The following is an 18,479-nucleotide window of genomic DNA, read 5'->3' as shown; positions in this document are numbered from 1 at the left end:
GGTTGAAACCGTAATGTTTATTAGATTTTTTTTCTTAAGATTCGATAAGCTACGGAAAAAAAAAAAAAGAGTAAATGTCTTTATCACTGTCACAGTGATTCAATCCACCTGGTCAAAGTCCAATTCTTTCTCTGTTTATATAGACTATTTATAAGCTGTATAATTCCAAGAAAGTTCCTCTTTGCTTTCTCCAATTCCAAGAAAGTTCCAATCACGCAATCTATATCTCTTTGGCATTATAAATAATAAGGTTGTCACATTCCAATTAGTTCATTTCCACAAATAGCACAAACGCATACACTAGCACACGAGCACTGAAACAAATTAAATAATGGGTGCTAAACTCACTGTAATAGAAAATAGGTCAAAGAATGATATCGAAATTAGAGTATGGGTTCCTCCGGCTCGACCGGACAAATTTCAAAGAATCATCAGAATTGAAGCTGATGGATGGAGGGAATTAAATTGCAAAAATTTCAGTTATGGAAACTTGAGTCCTGATGACTATGAGGGATTTATGTCTACTTGGTTAATGATTTATGTTGATGGAGTTTATACAGGAAAGTACTTTCTTCCCACCCACTTGATGAAGTATGCGAAAGTCATCTGCGACAGAAATGAAGAAGGACACTTTGTTATACAAGGAATCAAAGCAACCTTCGACTTCTGCAGATTCAAGTAATTAACTAGTTAATATTCCTCTAGCTACATTTTTTTGTTCTTTCAATTTCATCTTATTGCCGAAATGTTGTTTTAGTTTCGTGTGTTTTCTGATTTGGTATGATGGAAAATATTTTCCAGAAATGGAGTTAACTATTACTATTTTCTGAAAATATTTTCTTAGAAATAGAAAATATTCCCTAAATGGTCACCCATATTTTTGAATTGGCTTCTAAAATCATTTTTATTTCTTTTAGAACTATAATATCACTCAATTATTACTATTTTCCTCAATATATATTAAACATCACAAAAATCTCCTTCTTTTCTAATTGAAATGCCATGTCACATTTTTTTTTTAATAATAAAATTATTTAACTCATCAAACTCATTTAACCCAACTCAATTCATGTCTTATACCCGACTTAAATTAAAATACCCCACTTGTAATAAGGACAACTCGTAGCATATAAAAAACGTAGATATTAAACATCTTAATATTGAATTAAATAAGAATAAAAAAAAAAACTGCCCACCATACTTAACTCTCCAAAATATGATGGCATAATATTTTATTAATGGGATAAAATAAAAAATAAAAAACTTGGGAATTTGTTGGGATCAAATCCCATGAAGTGCGTTTGCCTGAACTCAACAGAAGAAGTTCTCAAGTATATTTTAGGCTTCAATGATGATCCTACGGTTCATGGAATTCTTGTTCATCCACTATTACCTTCTGTGTGCTACCAAACTTCTTAGTGGTCGTTTGGTGCATGGCCAAAATTATCCCAGGATTATAATTTCGGGACTAGTTTATCTCATATCTTAGGACTATTTTATACCATCTAGGAGAAGATATAAAATAGTCTCAGGATAAATGGTATAAGAAGGTATATCCAGCTTATATCATGGGATGTATTTTATACTTTATTTGATACAAGGTATAAATTTATCTCAGGATAAATTTATACCTTCTACCAAACATAGTACAAAAATTAATGCTGGGATATCCCAGCTTATACCTTCTACCAAACGACCAGTTAGAGTTAAAGAATGTTTGACTTGCGACTTGATTTAAATTAGTTTTATCCAAAATAAAAGTTGGGCATTTTCATCTAAGTTGGATATAAGACACGAGTAAGGTTGGGTTAAATGAATTTGATGATTTAAATAAATTTATCATTAAAAATAAAATTTTAATGTGACATGGCATGCCAATTAGGAAATAAGGTGGCTTTTGTGATGTTTTGTATATTTTAAGGAAAATAGTGATAATTGGGTGATATTGTAGTCCTAAAAGATTCAAAAATGATTTTAGGAGTTAATTTTCAAAACATGGGTGATCATTTGGGGAATTAACTCCTAGAAATGTGGAGAAAATATTTACTGCAAAGCTAGACATCTGATCGTTCGGCAAAAAATATTTACATTCACTAGTCAATATACGTAATGTATACATATATTATATATCTGGTGGCTATTTTTTTTTTTTTTGGATGAATGATTATTTATGTTAATTTTTCAATATTTTTACCAAAAATCGGGAAATGACTCATCTCACTTTTGTAGGGAAGTTACTTTCCTATATAATATTTATAACTCTAAATTTTGTATCATTATTGTAGTCAAGTATAGCCATTATTATCAATCTTTTATCCTCAACAATTCATCAAAACACTATTCGGTTTGTTAATAATGTTGTTATCAATTTTTAACAAATACTTTTACTTTCCAACAAAATATCGGAAACCTTCTTTAGATTTTTTTATTTTCTTATAAAAAAAGTAATTCATTTTCCAGAAGATGACTTTCATTGTACCAAACGCACCCGGCATATTGGTTAGAGATCCAATTGATTTTTTTTTTTAACTGAACTTTTTTACAGGGGTTGTGCCTTCTTTCCCTATCTCAGAGGAAACAACCAGGAGATGGTTTGATCCTCTATTTAAGAATAATATTCAAGTTAGTATTCTGAATTGTTTAATGCCTTCTTCTTCGTATGTATTTATATAGATCATGTCTTATTAAACAATGAGATCATAGTGGTGAAGTCAAAAATTTTATTAAGGATATTTAAAATATAAAGAAGTAAGTTAGGGGAATTCAACATATTATATATATATATATATATTGCCAAAATATAGAGAGACGTGAAAATTTGTAAAGAGATAAGAATGTTGGGAGAATTTTCTTTGCCCTTTGTATTCACATAATCCTTATATACAAGTAAGTCAACTCCTTAAACTCTATTCTAATAAGGTAACCCTATTCTAATAGAACTACAAATCACATATTACCATAATTACAATTGCACTATAATTAAAATATTACACTTAGAATAGGGCCTTTCTCACCGACGTGACCGGACACACTGGTCTGGTCACACGTCTAATTTCTTGGTCACAATACCCCGCCTCAAATTGGAGCATGAGGGTTTTGAATGCCCAACTTTCCGAGTAAATATTCATACTGCGACTTTCATGACGCTTTCGTAAATACATCAACCAATTGCTCACCGGTTGGCATGTAGCTGGAGGATATAGTACTAGACTAGAACTCATCCCCGACATAGTAACAGTCCACTTCAATATGTTTTTTTCGTTCATGAAACACCGGATTTCAAGCAATATTTATTGTCGCTTGACTATCATAGTATATATTAATTGGATACTTGTGTTCGACTCCCAAACTCTTCAAAATTCTTTTCAACCATTTCAATTCATAGACCGTCATTGCCATTGATTGGTATTCTTCCCTCGCTAAAGAGTGGGAGACAATATGTTGCTTTTTGATCTTCCAAGACGTTGGTGAATTCCCGAGCGAGATAAACCATCCGCTAAGTGACTTCCGGGTCAGCGGGCATCCTACCCAATCTGAATCATACCATCCGTACAAATAGAGGTCACAGTCCTTCCTCATCACTATTTGTTGTCCCGGGTTCTTCTTCAAATAATGCATCACCCAGAAAGTCATGTCGTAGTGTGCTTTCTTTGGTTATTGCATGAACTGAGAAAGAACATGCACGCAACATGATAACTACGGTAAGGTGAAACAGAGATATATGAGTCTCCTGACCAATTGACGGTATGGTTCCGGAACTACCAAATTGGCTCCACCCACCAGTGCCAAATTGTGATTTTGTTCCATGGGCATGTTGTTGGGTTTAGCTTCCAACAATCCGATTTAAGAGATTATATCCAAGGCATACTTTCGTTGAACATGAATATCCTGGTGGGAATCCTGGCAACCTTAACTCCAACAAAATACTTCAGAGAGTCTAGATCCTTCATGGGGAAACACTTGCGGAGATAGTCTTTGAACCGTTCAATAAGACTATGCTTGTTTTCGAAAATGATCAAGTCATCTACAGAAACTAAAACGTTGAGTTGTACACCATATTGGTTCATAGTGAAGAGAGAGCAATTCGAGTATGATTTTTTGAATCCATACTTTGGCAAAGCGCTTGACAGCTTAGCAAACTAACACCGCGGAGCTTGCTTCAATCCGTATAGAGATTTTCGGAGACGACATACCTTTCCCGGATTGGAAATGCGAAGTCTCGACGGTAATTTTATATAGACTTCATTCTTGAGGTCTCTATGCAAGAAGGCATTGTGAACATCTATATGATGCATTTTCCAATTTCGAGCAGCCGTAACTACCAAAAATGTCCGAACAGTCACCACCCTAGCAACTAGAGCAAAGGTCTCATTGCAGTCGATTCCTTCCTCCTGCTTACTTTCGAAAATAATTAAATGAGCCTTACAACGCTCAATGGTATCGTTAGAGTGGTACTTGATCTTGTAGACCCATCTGCATCTGAGTGCTTTCTTAACTGATGGCAATGTCTCCAGCATCCATGTTCCATTATCCTCCAATGCTTGCATTGCTTTCCATTATTATTCCTTTTTCACACTTCTGAGAAGTATCTCGGCTCATTTCTGGTAGTAACAGTTGCAAGAAAATTTCAGTGTCGCAAAGAAAAATTGTCGCAATTTATTTAATGAACTAGATAATAAGGTGCACCTGAAGGTTATTGAGGGGCAGGTGGACGATCTAATGAACTTTTCCTTCGGAATGTTTCAGTAACATAGTCATGCAGCCGAACTGATTCATGTTTCTGATGTTTTTCCCGATCTATCTGCTTCTCCGAACAGGTTGTCCGAACCTCTTATGTTCAGAAATTCTCTGTATGTTCACCATCCAACCCTGTCTCTATGCGGTCTGAGTCAGTATGGACTTATGATCCGGCATCTATGTCTATCTGAGTTTCTTCCCTAGTGTCATCAATCAATTGTATCCGTCTAGTTTAATTCTCTGGATTTTTGTATTCTCTCTTATTCGATTTCCTCCCACTTGATATTCAAGCCCCCTTTGCCACATAAACTCTATCTTGAAATCTCTATTTTTTTATCAAACCACGCGATCCTGAAGCAAACAGGAACTTGATCTCATAGAATTCCACATCTCTGGAGACCAAATATTCCTTATTTTCTAAGTCAAACAACTTTCATCCTTTCTTTCCATATGGGTACCCTACAAACACACACCTGTGACTTTGACTTTTAAATTTATCTCTTATTCTTTCCATTGTGTATGCGTAGCACAATGACCGTAGTATTCTTACATTTTCATACCGTGGGGCCTTCCCATACAAAATCTCATAAGGGGTTTTCCCTTCAATACTGAAGAGGGTTTCCCATTAATTAGATTTCCAGCAGTGAAAACACACTCTCCTCAAAATTTTATTAGAAGATGACCACTGAAATCTCAATGCTCATGCCACATTGAGAATGTGACAGTGTTTTCTTTCGACTATTCCATTTTATTAGAGCGTCCCTGTGCAAGATGTTTGGAAAAAATTCCGTGTTCAAAGAAGTAATTCTTCATACATGTGAACTCAGTTATGTTGTCATTTCTAACTGCCTTCACCTTTCTACCAAACTGCCAGTCTACCAAAGCGATGAAATTTTTTAAGATTTGGGACAGTTGTTTATTATCAACTAATAGAAAGATCCACACTGCTCGAGAACCATTATCCATAATCGTAAAAAAATACGAGGCACCACAAGAAGAGTGAATCCTATAGGGCCTCATAAATCACAATGAATCAACTTAAAAATCTCAGTAGCTATTATCACTTAATGAAAATACAATTCTTGTTTGTTTTGCCCTCTGACAGACATCACGCTCTTTATCTAATCTAACACTACTATTCTTTAGACATAATGCATAAATTAAGTTAGTCACTTGCACCGAAGGATGCCCTAATCTCTTGTGCCAAAGCTCGAACAGTCTAGTGCTTCCACCTTCATAGCTCGTATATGTGGTACATTCCGAAAGTAGTAAAGTCCACCTCGTCGTTTGCCCATTCTAATCAGCGTACTCGTGGCAGAGTCCTGTATAACACACAAAACTTCGTTAAATTTTACATCACAATCTAAAAGATCAATTAGTTGTGACACAGAAATTAATTTGCATATCATTTAGCCTGATTGTTCCCTCTTTAGTAGCTGCTGAGTTACTTCCATCCAGACACTCAGGAATTTCCCGTTGATTACACAGCTTCTCCAAATTATTGTCACATGGTTGATAGCCCCGGAGTCAATAATTCAATATGAGTTTTCATTCTTACCATCCATCTTTAATCTTCATCTTTTGTGACTTCAACATGTGAATCACAATCCTTCAATTCTCGTTGCTCAATTCGGGGGTCCTGTCCGGCCTATGTTCACAAGTCCTGAGTCTGCGTAATTTCTGTCCTTGGTCACCACATTGTTAACCCAGTTGTTTTCTCTTTTCCAATTAGATTCCAAACCACCTCTATGTTGTTTTGGTTGCCCTCATTCCTGACCACCTGTCTTCCCATCGCCTTTTTAATTACTCGGCCACCAATCCAGATGACCAGTGAGTTAGAAGCATTTGTTAACATCGTGATTGGACATATTGCAATGCGTGCAAAACAAATCAATATTTTCCCCTTCACCTTGAGCCCGATTAAGATATTTTTCTTGCACCGCAAAAGCTATAGTTTCACTATGGTCCTTAGTTTTACGTGCGACCTTTTTCCACACATTTTTCGTACACCAGTTTCGAATAGAATCTGTTCAATGATGGCAATGGATCCTGTATTTGTAAATTAAACCTCACTGTTTCATACATTATCTCATCATCCCATGAGGTAAAGATGTGCTTTTTCTTCTTCTCTTTTGGCCTCTAGGGCAGTTACTAGATTGCATGTGCACTTATCGCACGTACATGTCAGGATCTATTCATCAATTCATCCCACAACTTTGTTAATTTTTCATAGTAATCCATTATGGTTTTACCCTTCTGCTTGCACTTCGCAAGTTCACCTTCAATTGTTGTATCCGAGGACCGTTAATAACCACGAAACGATCCCGGATACTTTTCCACAGTTCTTCCGCTTCCTCTCTATGAGAAATAGTTGAGCGAAGCGTCGGTTCAATGGTGTTGAGAATTCATGACACCAATAGTGAGTTTATAGTCCATCAATCTTCTAGATCCGACAACTTTTCATCTAGTTTCTTGAATGTTCCATCCACGAAGTCGAACTTTTTCGTTGCGCTTAAGGCTGTTCGCATGGATCTAGCTCATTGTTCATAGTATATATCCTTCAATTAGACTTGTGTCACCACAATTCCGGGTTCTTATTTGACGTAATATTATACGGAGAGATTGTTTTCCTCTGTCTTGTCTTCTTCACCAGTGATTCGTTTGCCTTTACCACTGGCATTATTTATGTGTATATAGGGTTTTTCGTGTTCTTTCTAACTTGTCTCTGATATCATGCTAAACTATAGAGAGAGATGTGAAAAGCTGTGAAGAGACAAGAATGTTGGGAGAATTTTCTCTGCCCTTTGTGTTCACATAATGACCTCCTTATATACAAATAGGCCACCTCCTTAAACCCTATTCTAATAAGGTAAATCTATTCTAATAAGACTACAAATCATATATTACCATTATTACAATTGCACTATTATTAGAATATTATACTTAGAATAGGGCTTCCTTGCCGACGTGAACAGACACACTGGTCCGATCACGCATCTAATTTCTGGTCACAATACATACATACATACATACACATATATATATATATATATATATATATATATATATATATATATATATATATATATATATATATATATAACCATTTGTATGCAATATAATTTATCTATATACCATTTGTATGCAATATAATTTTCTGACGAAACCAATTAGGATGACGAAACCAATTAGGATGAATCACCTCTCGCCGCTAGCTCCGCTCTGCATGTGGCAACAAAAGAAACACAAATATAGGACGAGCTTTTCGGAAATTAAAGCTATTTAATTATAAGCTAGCTTTCGGCTTTCTGGCGTAACACTTGAAAATTTAATGTTTGACATCGAAAAATTAAATTGCTCTGTTATTGTGATAACCCAATTTTCATAGCTAACTTTATGTCAATTCATACAACTTCTAATTCCTGCATAATACTAGAAGTAAGTTTATATACATGGTGACAATTATTTGATGTTTAGAGGATGCAATAATACACTTATATCAAATTGTTGGTTTCCTTACTTTCAGGTTCTGATTTTCTTCTAGACTCATCATCCAAGTAGAAGAAGCTCAAATTTTGAAGATGTATGATATATTGTCCCTCTTGTTTATGACATGAGGTTGTGCTATATATATTACCACTTTAATATTTCTATAGTGCTTCAAGTTATCCGGTCTGTCTTATATTTTGTGAGATTATATTTATGTTGTAATGTTATCGAGAAAAGGGTTTTAGTCCTTAACTATGCACTTAACGATTTTAGTCCTTTAAGTTTGTTACAAGTTAACAAAAACGGTCCCTTAACTATGAGAGTAGGTTCAAAATAGTCCCTTAACTATGCACTTAACGGTTTTGGTCCTTTAAGTTTGTCATAAGTTGACAGTTTTAGTCTCGACAAAATATTCATCGAACTCTATTTGTTAGATTTGACGAGAACTATGAAAAAAAGGGAAAAATTAGTGAGAACTCTAGATCGGTCAAATAACTCGGGACAAAACCGACGGACGTTAGTCGGTTATAGGAAAAAACTGAGGAAAAACCTACAGACTTGATAATGTCAAAAAATAGTGTCTCGGAGCACAAAGACCGACGGATTCTGTCGATTAAAATCGAGGGAGTCCATTCGCTAAGTAAAATGCATTAGATTCGTTTTTACTGAAAACTAGAGAAAACTAAATACTTCCAGTGTAGTGATTTTTTTTTTTTTAAAATAGTTTCCGCTCATTTTTCCTCAAAAATAACCGATGGACTTCCGTTAGTTTTCGTAAAAAAAAATTAAAATTAAAAAAAAATAGTGTCCCTCGATTTTATCCATCGGTTTCCGCCCATCGTTTTTTCGCTTGTTTTTGGTAGTGACAACTTTTTTAGTTTCTGCTATTTCTAATTTATTTCTAAAGTCTAGTGTATTTTATTTATTCGATGGATTCCCTCAGTTTTAATCGATAGAGTCCGTCGGTCTTTGTGTTTCGAGACACCATTTTCTGACATTATCAAGTCTGTAGGTTTTTTTCTATAACCGACTAACGTCCGTCAATTTTGTCCCGAGGTATTTGACCATTTCTTTAATAATGTGTACCTCTAGATGTGAGTTCTTGCTAATTTTTTCCTTTTTTTTTTTTACAGTTCTAGTCAAATCTAACAAACAGAGTTCGATGAATAGTTTGTCGGAGACTAAAACTGTTAACTTTTGGTGAACTTAAGGAACAAAACCGTTAAGTGCATACTTAAGGGACTATTTTTAACCAACCCTCATAGTTAAGAGACCATTTTGTCAACTTATGGCAAACTTAAAGGACCAAAACCGTTAAGTGCATAGTTAAGGGACTATTTTGAACCTACTCTCATAGTTAAGGGACCATTTTTGTTAACTTGTAACAAACTTAAAGTACTAAAACCGTTAAGTGCATAGTTAAGGGACTATTTTGAACCTACTATCATAGTTAAGGGACCATTTTTGTCTTTTTCTCTAATGTTATCTTTATTCCAACTTCATCTAAATGTATGGAGAATGAAACTTCATTTCTCGTTTTGCACTCTCTTTGTTAAAATTCTCATAACTTAGTTATTAATATTTTACACCCTTATCCATGTCCTTTTTAATTTGTACCATGTCTTCTTACTTTATTTTTTTTGTTTGTTTTGCCTAATCCCTTGTCTCTTTATTTTCTACTGTGATTAGTACTCTTTAACTTTTACTTGCACTTCCATGTGACAGATACCAGTAATAATTAATTAATTGATTGTCTCTTACATTTTAATTTTTCCTTTTTATTCTTCCTCTAGTAAATATGAAAGAGATTAATGTCGTAAAAGAAAAAAATAATATTAAATTGAGATCGAAGAATAAATAAGGTTAATTTAGTCAAATTATTATTCTAACAACATGACAAGTAAAATGAGATGAATGTAGTACTTGAAATTAGAGTTAACTGTAACGACCCGTTTTGTCGTTATTGTGAATTTCGAAGAAAGGTCGCAACTCTGACTCCTTAATAGTATCTTCATCTAGTTTGTTCTGGAAATCGCTAATTCAATCGAAATCGCTGTGCGTACCGCGTGAGGGATGGAAGTGTGGGCCACCAGGCCCAGCTGAGCCGCCGTAGCACCAGTATTGGCGCTAAAGCGGTGGTGTTGTAGTGGTCGAATCACTGCCATAGCGGTAAGAGCTTATGGCCAGTGAGCCGCCATAGCGGCCACTCAGCAGCCCTAGCGGCACTGCTAAAGTGGTGAATGTAATTACCACTGGGCAGTCTCGTAGAGTGAAAACACTATCTAAGACTTCATTTCGGGAATTGGTCTCATTTTTCTCTCAACCCTAAATTCCAAGCGCACAGGTCCTTTAGGAAATGAAAATAATCAGATTGTTGGTCCTGATAATCCTTCTAATACCTTCAAATTCTCCTTCCACCTAGTAAATTTCTCCAAATAAGTCTTCACCTAGAGAACCATCTAATGGGTATTACAAGTATCTATGGTGGGAGAATGATGGGTTAGCAATAATTTTCACAAGAATCCCATTAAGCAATCTTCCATATTCTTCCCCTAAATGTGTTAATAACCTAGATTCCTACCTTTCTTTTTCTTAATAATGAGTTCTTCCATGGATCTTGGAAATGGTGTTCCTCAATATAAGCTTAAAAATTGGCGAATCACCTAGTGTTGTTGTAGATGGGATCTAGGAGTGGGTTAAGATCCCAAAACCTTCCTTTTAATCTGAAATCTCTTATGAGGGTTCTAATGGTAATTTCTATTCTTGGGCCTCATGATTGTCTTCAAGCTCTCCATGGGGATTATGGTGTGGTGATCGAGTTGAAGAATCAATGGATGTTCGTGGCACCTGCTCGGCTATGAGGTAGGTTATGGCTTCCCTTTCGGTAGACTTCGGTTAGTTTCTCATATTCATGTACTAGAAGGAACAGAAAATGCATGTGTAGAAATCTGGAGATTTGAGATGGAATCCTAGGATTGTATCGTTGTGTGATTTGTATGTTTGGGCTTGTGGCCTGTAGATTCTTTAAGATGTTTGATGTGGTTTCTTGAATATCGGTGGATTTATGTGACTTGGGAGTAGTGGGTGATATCTAATTCTTCTATGTCTCACGACAGAAACTTCCGTAATATGTGATTAGTTGTGTTATGCCATTAATAGCGAACCTAGTTAATAAATGGAAGAATAAAATGTACTAACAATTGTGATTGAGGTCTAGACTGAGTTGGGACGACTAAATGTGAGTAGAAGGTGAAATTGCTTGTTCTAAGCTAATAGGCCGATTAATGGAAGTGGTAATAAAGTATATCGACTTGATTAACCTATTGTATGTTTGGGACTAGCCATTCTATTGTGTTGTGATTGATTGTTCTATTGTGCTGGCTTGATGCCATGAGTTGTTGATAGATATTGGATTCTGTTTTATCATCTCGATTACGATATTTTTGGCATACCCACTGCTGGTATTTGTGATTCAGATATATTATTGGCGCACCCACTGTTGGTACTTGTGATACTGAGCATGAATATTGATGTTAATACATGCATTGCACGCACTCTCATTTTCATGATACACTGTTGAGATACTGATGATACTTGATGAAACACTTTGATGAGCCGGGCTCGGTTTTACTTACGTGAGATAGCCAATATCCGATGTTAGTTCCGAAATCGTTAATTGACTGAGTGTATGGACTCCGTGGGTCCCCCAGAGTGGTGCCGGTAAGAACCCCCATGGGCAAAGATCCAGGATGGGTAGCACTTAGACTTTGCGAGTTATACTGGATTGTTCTACCAAGATGTCGATATTTCCGTCCGGAGCACATGTGTACAAAACCTTTGCATAGCATTACATTGCATCCATACATTATCGCATTGCATTTCACCATGGGTTATGATTGAGATGTTTGGTGTTGTACTTGTGATGTTGGATTCGGACTTAATATATTCAGACTTGGCACATTTGGGATTAGATGCTCTACTTAGGCGATGGTGTGCGCTTGGCGTGATAGTTGTTGTTTGTACTTGTCGAATTATTCCTTAGATCGTCCGTAAGATCAACTACATATTGGTCTCTAAGTGATGTAGTGTAAAGTGTGTTATGATAAGGAGTTGACTCTTCGACTAAAAACGAACGATCTAATGATATATGAATTGCGAGTTTGTTGTGAAATTGTCTTATGATTATTAGAGGAAAGTTAATGATTTAAAAGGTATTGATGTTATAATGCGTGGTAGATAGACGTATGACTTGGTTTGGTTACTATCACATTATCTATGAATTGTTTTACTGATATGTGTTTCTTACCATTGTCGGCTTATGATACTTACTCAGTACGCGTGGATTGTACTGATATTGCACTCGCTACATCCTTTTTGGGGTGTAGATTGTTTCAGGTGGTTGGTTGTGGTATGAAGCAGAAATGCGCGGTTTCTATCTGGAAGGCCTCCTCTCACTTCATTCCGGGACGGAGGTTAAGTCTTAGAATGTAGTGGTAATCTGGAATCATTTAGTCCCTCTTGTACTAGTCTAGACCCGGTCATGGGAAGTCAGATCGAATATGTAATCATTAAATTGTTGTAATCATATTAAATCTTGAGTTTATTGAATGTATTATGATGCTCCGTTGTTACTTCTAAATATCTATTGGTTTAAATTAATCGTCTTTATTTAATTGATGTATTATTCAACGAGAGGGTTTCCCTACCGAGATGAGAAAGACAGGTGCCCACACAGTCCTAAAATGGGTCGTGACAGTTGGTATCAGAGCCTAGGTTACCGGTCTCACAAGTACACGAGCAATGCCTAGTAGAGTCTCGTGGAATTATACATAGACGTCCGTACCCATCCACGGGAATCTATAGGGCATTTAGGAAATTTCCTTCTTTCTTTCAAATTGTGCTACTTCAGTCAAATTGGTATCTCAGTGGATTCAATCGGTACCTGGACGGTCCCAATTGGTATCGACACAGGAGAAGGTGTTACGTCGTATTTCGATCTGAATTGTTCCGTGTGTGCAAACTGTCGAATGTTGAACACTACTATTCAGTGGTACCGCGACAGCGGTCCTTCAGCCGCTGTGATGGCACCGCCATGACAGCTTATTCACCGTTGTAACGGTTACATAGTGCTCCTCATGACAGTCGTTGTGGTCCCTGCTCCGCCGAAGCGGGACCGCTAGAGCGGTCTGAGAGACAGCCGATGCGGCGCGCCTAAGATCAGAGACCTGATTTTACCCCTATTTGCATTACTTTCCCCTGTTTTGATTTCAGCCAAAAACAGAAACACAACAAAAAGTCTACCAACAACAGTCATATAAAATAAACCCAACAAGGGTGAGAAATCATCCAAAGCAGCTACTACAACCCAAATTACTTAAAAACCAAAAAGGAATGGTCCAAAATATAAGACCAAATCACCAAAATCTGAACGAAAACGAAAACCAATAGAAATTGTTTCAAACATCTAAGCCAACAAGGCAAACCAAATGAAAAGATTGTCTGGAAATAAAAGGCCCTATACGGGCAACCAAGCATAATAAAGAGAAGGGAAGCGGGAATCTCTAGGCCTTCCGCACGCTGGTAGCACCACCATCATCCGAGCTACCACCAATGTCAACTAATCCACCCTGTCCGCCATCATTCTCGGGCCCACTCTCGAAGGAGTACTGCTCGAAGTCATCATCATCCTCCACTAGAATCGGCACAATGGGGTATATGTTACCCCATATTCCCTTAGTGACCCTCCAAGATCTGATGTTAAGCCTGTCGCGTGCCTTGTTCTTTATCCTCTCCTTATCATAATCGTTGCGAAGCTTATTGTGGTTTTTAGCCACGGTGGCGTATGCATTCCAGAGGCTGGTGAGTGACTCACTCATCTGCGTCTGGGTATCAAAATACCCCTTCATCTCCTCCTGTGTAGGGTAGTTAGCAGCAGCACATGATGAACTGGAATAAACAGAAGGCATGGACACTATCCGAAATATGGTTACCATCTCATCAAAGCGCGAATCTATGCGCTCAAAGGGGCCCTGGATATTAGGAACCCCAGTCTCAGCACCACCTCCAACCCCAACCTCAGTATAATCCCCAGCTCCAGTGTCAGCCCCAGCTCCACTTGTAACACCCCGTACCTTTAACGAATGTTTTGACCACGATCCTAGACTTAGAACATCAGATAAAGAATGTGGGAATTGAAATTTTTTCATTCAGTTGTGATATGGTGGTTTACGCCCATGAACAGTGGTCGTATTCCACTTTACGACCATGAACAATGCCCGTAAACAGAAACCAAGAATTTCTGAACATTCTGGAATTTGACATTTTGAGGTCATATGGTTAAATACGGACCGTATTTTACTTTACGGCCCGTATTTCAAAATGTGTTTGGAATTTGGGAAAACTTCCCTGATGAAAGTTGTAGAGCATTGAAATACCTTTCCAACGGTATCTTAAGGGGGTCAAACGGACATCCGTGCAAAGAGTTATGGCCATTTTACTGAAGAGATGCAGTGCAGTCCATATGCCAGAATACGGACCGTATTGCAGTTTACGGCCCGTAAACTTAAAATACGGCCAGCACGGTGCTGGACGTAAACTGCATTTTCCAGAACATTATATGTTCGTTTATATCAGTTCAAGTCATTATTTTTCACTCCCTCAAACCCTAGAACGACCTCCTACTCTCCTCCAACATCAAGAACACCAAGGTAAGTCCAACTCAATTCTAACATATATCCTTGTAATCTAAACAAGAAATCATCATTCCTAATCTAGGGTTTTCAAGAAAACCCATCTCAAGATTTAGGAAATCTTCTACAAAATCCAAGTCTTTAATTCAAGTTTTGGAGCAACTAAGGTATGTAGAACTTCCATCCACATGTGGGAATCTCTATGTTCTTCCCCATGCTTAGTTTCCTTGAAAATCATGAAGTCCAAATCTTAGGGCATTAAACCTAACATATTGGTAGCCCGTATTTACGTATTAATGTACATGAATTCTGTATCTATACTCGTTGTTGTATTCCTAATCTTCCATTACGGTTATTAGGAACCCTAGCCGAATCCATGAATCATGAATTCTTCCTCATGTGTTCTCATTATGTTCATATGAAACTTAATGATGTTATTTTGCAAGTTACAAGCATGTTTTCAAGTCAATTACATATATATGATTATGAACTATTGTTATTACTCATGAATCAAGAATATGTTTACAAGTTATTTCGTGAAATCATGATTACAAGACAAGTACAAGTTAATTCACGAAAGTCATGGGCTTCTTAGCCAACTATATTATGTTCATGTTTTTGGGAGTTGCACGAATTACCGAGAAGGCTCAGATAGCCTGAAACTACGTAGCCACCGTAGGACAAGGATCGCTCCGCCCGGATAAGACGATACCTTAATTTTATACTGAATGGATCCATCAGGTACGTTACCACCTTATACCCTGGCAAGGTATAGGGGCTCTGCTGGTCCGGCGAGGTACCAGACTCCACGTACCCACGTGGCGATATCACATGTCAGTTTACGAAATGCTCTCCCTACTTATCATGTTTTTACTTATGTTATATATATACATATGTACTCATGCTCACGTTCATGTCCAGGTTTTCAGTTTCAGTTCTTATCTTGTTATTCTATGTCCCATGTTGTTTTCTTCCGGTTGCTTTACATACCAGTACATTCAATGTGCTGACGTCCTCTTTTATTGCCCGGGGGCCTGCATTTCACGATGCAGGTATAGATTTACAGGACGACGCTTCTGCTCATTAGGATTTGCACGTACCAGCTTATTGGTGAGCCCCATCTCATTCGGGGTTTAGACATTGTATTTCCTTATTTAATTTTACGTCTAAAGGTATGCTGGGGGCCTTGTCCCAGTAAGTATGTTTTCCAGTCAGACTCATGATAGAGGTTTCCTAGACTAGACAAGTCAGTTATGTTATGTCAGACATTCGGAGTCGTATAGCCATTTTTGGCTCATTCATGTTATTTCCGCACTCATGTTTAAACAAGTACTCTATTAAGTATTATGACTTACCACGTTTTATAAAGGATCATCATGCATTCACGTTATATTTCCGCTCATGTATGCCTCATGATAGTTCAGCAAGCCATGTGGTTAGCTCGGTCACATGAAGTCAGGCACCGAGTGCCGTGTTACGTCCAGGCCATGGTTCGGGGCGTGACAAAGCTTGGTATCAGAGCCTAGGTTCAAGTGTCTTTAGGGAGTTTATGAAACCGTGTCCAGTGGGGTCTCTTTTATATGTGTGAGGGCCCCACACATATAAACAGTTGACCACCAAGACATTCAGGATTGTCTCATTTCTTTCATATTCTAGATCGTGCAGTTAGAGCAGTATTTTTAGGATGGCTTACTAATTCGTGCGTGTACGTGTTTTCAGAAAATGCCTTACAAAAAAAATTACAAGAAGAGAAACACAGCCACCAGTCAAAGGGCTGCCGCGGAAGTAGCTCGCGAAGATACCGTTCCGACTCAGGCAACAGCTCCAGCCGCCCCTACTGTTACACCTCCTAGTGCTTCAGACGGGGATGTTAGGAGTGCTATCAACATGCTCACCCAGCTGGTAGCAGCTCAGGCCCAACGTCAGGAATCTGGGTCAAGTTCAGGAGGTAATGGAGAGTCTTCTAAGACGAAGGATTTTCTCAGAATGAAACCCCCAGTCTTTACGGGGACAAAGAAAGATGAAGACCCTCAGGACTACATTGATGCTCTCCAAAAGATCTTCAGGATTATGACAGTTACAAAAACTGAAGCAGCTACTTTTGGAGCTCATCAGCTGTAGAGCATTGCTAACACGTGGTATGAATCTTGGGAATTATCCCGAGGTGAGGATGCACCTGATGCTACATGGGATGAATTTGCTAGTGCAATCCTAGAACACTTTATGCCAGTAGAGGTTAGAGAGGCTAAGGCTGAACAATTCCTGAAACTCAAACAAAATGGAAGGTCAGTTCAAGATTACTATTTGGAGTTTGTTAGTCTGGCTAAGCATGCTCCACACATGTTACCCGATATGAGGGCAAGAGTGAGAAGATTCGTTGGAGGTCTTGATTCCCATTTGTATGATGGAGCCAATATTGTTGCACAGAATGGGGCAATGACTATTTCCAAGATGGTTGCTTTTGTACAGGGCAATGAGACAAGGCTAAAGGAGGAAGAAACCTTACAAAAAGAGAAAGACAAGGAGTTCAACAAGAGGGTCAAGTCTACCGGACAGTTCAGCGGGAATCGAAACAGGAAATTCTTTAAGAACAGGTCAGCAGTACCTGCTCCGTCCACAGCAAGTGCCCCACTTCAAGTTCGTACTCTCAGACTAGTGGGGGTCAGTCGACTTATACTTATCCAATGTGCGGCAAGTGTAATAAGAGACACTCAGGTGAGTGTCGTGTGGGTACTGATGCCTGTTTTAGGTGTGGTCAGAAGGGCCATTTTCAGAATGACTGTCCATCAGCCAGACAGGGCACTGGAGGTAATGTGACGCAGTCCATAAATTCAGCAGCTCCTCGTCACAATCAGGCCCAGCAGGGGCGTGGGACGGCAAGGTCAGGCAATACAAGCGGTGGTCAGAACCGTTTGTATGCATTGACAGGTCGTCAGGATACAGAGGCTAGAGCAGATGTTGTCACAGGTACCCTCACAGTTTTCACTTTTGAAGTATATGCTCTTATTGACCCAGGATCCACCTTATCTTATGTAACCCCTTTTGTTGCTAAGAAATTTGGTATTGAACCTGAAAAATTATATGAACCCTTTGAGGTGTCCACCTCAGTTGGGGAATCAGTCATAGCTAGACGTATTTATAGGGGTTGCCCAGTTTTAGTCTATCACCGCAGAACCATAGCTAATTTAGCGGAATTAGAAATTGTAGACTTTGATGTGATCATGGGTATGGATTGGTTAGCTTCATGTTATGCCACAGTATGTTGTAGAACTAAAGTTGTAAGATTCGAGTTTCCTAACGAGCCAGTCATAGAATGAAAGGGTAATTCAGTGGTACCCAGGGGCAGATTTATTTCTTACCTAAAAGCCAGAAAAATGATTTCCAAAGGTTATATCTACCATCTAGTTCGAGTCAAGGATTCAGATGCCCAGACTCCAACTCTTCAATCTTTCCTAGTTGCAAATGAATTCCCATTAGTCTTCCCAGAAGATCTTCCAGGAGTCCCTCCTGACAGGGAGATTGAATTTGGAATTGATCTACTTCCCGATACTCAGCCAATATCTA

The 18,479-nt window shown here is 38.0% G+C and overlaps 1 long non-coding RNA gene across 1 annotated transcript; it reads left to right on the top strand.

The window, feature by feature from the left end:
* The first annotated feature begins 259 nt into the window (after nt 1-259).
* On the top strand, nt 260-11,007 carry LOC132635727 (uncharacterized). Its single transcript, XR_009580703.1, has 3 exons — nt 260-678; nt 2,546-2,622; nt 8,264-11,007. It is a non-coding gene; the product is annotated as an uncharacterized LOC132635727 (long non-coding RNA).
* The last annotated feature ends 7,472 nt before the right edge of the window (nt 11,008-18,479 follow it).

This window comes from Lycium barbarum, chromosome 4, assembly GCF_019175385.1.
Source record: "Lycium barbarum isolate Lr01 chromosome 4, ASM1917538v2, whole genome shotgun sequence".
Taxonomy (NCBI): domain Eukaryota; kingdom Viridiplantae; phylum Streptophyta; class Magnoliopsida; order Solanales; family Solanaceae; genus Lycium; species Lycium barbarum.
This window is presented reverse-complemented; position numbering and strand designations above follow the sequence as displayed.